This window comes from Coptis chinensis, chromosome 7 (genome assembly GCF_015680905.1).
Source record: "Coptis chinensis isolate HL-2020 chromosome 7, ASM1568090v1, whole genome shotgun sequence".
Classification (NCBI taxonomy): Eukaryota; Viridiplantae; Streptophyta; class Magnoliopsida; order Ranunculales; family Ranunculaceae; genus Coptis; species Coptis chinensis.
This window is the reverse complement of record NC_141462.1, coordinates 34,114,871-34,117,859: the sequence shown is the minus strand read 5'-3', so window position 1 is coordinate 34,117,859 and position 2,989 is coordinate 34,114,871. Positions and strand designations below refer to the sequence as shown.

The window sequence follows — 2,989 nt, the reverse complement described above, 5'->3', positions numbered from 1 at the left end:
ATCAGAGGAGAAGAAGTTGACAAAAGTCTACTAAAGTCGAAGCCAGCTGAAACGGCCTCTGTGGACTGAAGAAATTGGGCTTTGGGCTCGATTTTCCGGCTTAAAACATAGCTCCTCAGCCAATGCACGAAATTGTGGATCTGGTCTCCTCCTTTGTATAAAATAAGACTTAGCTCTTAAGTTAGAGATAGTTAGATAGGTTAGAGTAAAAAGTAGCCATTAAAATAGCTTCTAGATCTAGTTTTATTTGAATTCAATTAGTTAAATTAATTAGTTTCAATTCATTGTTTTAGATTAATCCTTTGAATCATTGTTCTTCATTTAGTTAGATAAATAAAATAGTTATTCTTGTCAATTCAATTTTTTATCATTTCAATTTATTAGATCTAATTTCAATTGTTGTTATTCAATTCTTAGTCATTAATTAGATTTGAAGTATTGGTTAATTAAAAGTAGTAAAGTTCACATCTTTATATATGTCATTTCGTTATTCGTATCTTGTCGTTCAATTCACTCGAGTATATAAAACCTCCACCATTGCTCTCATTAAACTTTGGATTACTAGTCAATTGTAGAAAACTTCAATACTAAGGAATTGAGAGTGGAACGAACTTTATACTCCACTCTATTTCGATAGAATTGAGAGTATAGAAATCTTTGATAGCTTTTTGTAATTTAGTTTAGTTTTCTTGCATTTTGAGTTTAACGTTCATTTCGTAGGTAAGCTACTCTTTTACTATATCAATAGACCCAGCAAAAAATTTCAAAACTCCAAACTTGCGAAAACGAATTTTTATTGTTTGAGCATACACTGCATAATTTGCACATGTTAAGATAGTTTTGCTATCTTGGTAAAAGTGAATGATACTACGTTCAGGCACTACAAGGTTTAGCGAGAATAAAACTTACTCATGTAGGATAGCACGTCGTCCTAGACAATCTCCAATTTCTCGTCCCCCACCTACTAAGATGGCCGACAAAGTCATGCAATCTGAAAAGCCTATCTCCAATTTTTGCACAACGTTGCAAGATATACCTCCATCTTGTATATTACTCACACCGCTCACAAACGATTTTCTCATTCCACCTAACGTGTTCAATCTTCTACCCATCTTTCACGGGTTTGAACACAAGTTACTGTACGAACTTCTATGCCGAATACATAAAGTATGTACTACCTTCCACCATCCAGGCGTCACCAATGATCAAGTGAAGCTACAAGTGTTTCCTTTCACTCTAGTTGGTAAGAGTCACATTTGGCTTCTTTCTCAGAAGCCCAATTCCTTCGATACATGGGAAAAGCTTGTGTTCTCCTTCATGAAGAAGTGTTTTCCACCGAAGAAAACATAAGAGATAAGAAGTAAGATACAGTTCTTCAGACAAAGTCCGAGTGAGATGTTTTCTGAAGCATGGGATAGATTCTCTGACCTACTTTATTCATGTCCTCACCATAAACTAGAAAAATCCATTCTTGTCCAATGTTTCTTCAAAGGTCTTCTCCAAGAACACAAAGTAACCCTCGACATCATGAGTAATGACAATTTTTTGGATAGAGGTGCAACCGAAGCTTTAACCTTTGTTGAAAACCAAGATGAAAATAGTACCCATTGAGGCTATATAAACAATTTAAGAACAACCCAACCCAATATATTTAAGGCAAGTGGTATTTTTGAGGTAAAATCCAATCCAGAAATCAAAACTTTAATTGAAACCGTCACAAGAAAGATAGATGCCCTCACAACCAAACAAAAAGACCAAAATCCTCATCCTGTCATGAAAATAAATACCTAACCATGCAATTTCTGTTTAAGCTTAAATCATATAGATGTCACCTGTCTCTTGATCACAGACCTATCATCACTTCAACCAAAAGAAGTATGTACTTTCAATGTACCAAATGGACCATGGAGACAACACCCAAACTTCTCATGGACTAATAATCCACAAACCCAACCACCTCCAGGTTTAAATAAACCGCCAAACACATTCAGACAAAGACAAGGTACCTATAACAATCAGAACAAAGCATTGGTTCCATTCCATTTTAACTAGAACTACCAAAACCCCTCTATGAATAACCAAAGAGACCTAGTTGTAATTACACCATCAACTAGTGTCCAAACAAATAAGCCCACCTAGATAATGTTATCTGTCATGCAATAACAAACTCAAATCCTAGCATCCATGCAACAATCTCTGAACTTGTAAGTCCAAGACACAACTCAGAAAGGTGCGTTACCAGGACACGAAGTTCAAAACCTTAAAACCCAAGAGATTAAAGCAGTCACGACTTTGCGTTCTGGCAAAATAGTTGACAATAAATTAGTCTTACCAGAATACCTTGCACCTATAGAAATACCAGTTCCAATACCATAACCAGAAATTGAAAATCATATACCTCCACATATCCCTGTAGATGTTCCAGTTCTTAAACCATCAACTCAATCACCTGACCCAATTAAGAAATACAAACCAAATATACCTTTTCCAGCACGCTTAATGACACCCAAGGAGGATGAAAATTTTGATGAAATCAGAGAAACATTCAAGAGTCTAACCATAAATTTACCATTTCTCGATGTCATCAAGCATCTACCCAAACATGCCAAAATTTTTAAAGATATGTGCACCAACAAAAGAAAAACTAACATTCCAAAAGATGTCTATCTTATAGAACAATTTCCATCCCTCACATAAACCAACAGAATCGTCAAATATAAACAACTTGGTCGTCCTACCATCCATTACACTATAGGAGACAAATACACAACTACTACCCTGCTCAATCTTGGAGCAAGTGTTAACCTCCTTCCATACTACCTATTTAAACAACTCGATTTCCATGAGCTTACACCTACAACTATGACCCTACAATTAGGTGATCGCTCCATTAAATACCCAAAATGTGTAGTTGAAAATGTGCTCGTAAAGGTTAAAAAATTTTACTATGCTGTTGATTTTGTCATCCTTGACACCGAAGTCGCTCATG

At 35.6% G+C, this 2,989-nt stretch overlaps 1 non-coding gene across 1 annotated transcript; it reads right to left on the bottom strand.

Moving 5' to 3' along the window:
• Positions 1–1,351: 1,351 nt before the first annotated feature.
• On the bottom strand, positions 1,352–1,457 carry LOC147487213 (small nucleolar RNA R71). Its single transcript, XR_015203382.1, has one exon. It is a non-coding gene; the product is annotated as a small nucleolar RNA R71 (small nucleolar RNA).
• Positions 1,458–2,989: the final 1,532 nt, after the last annotated feature.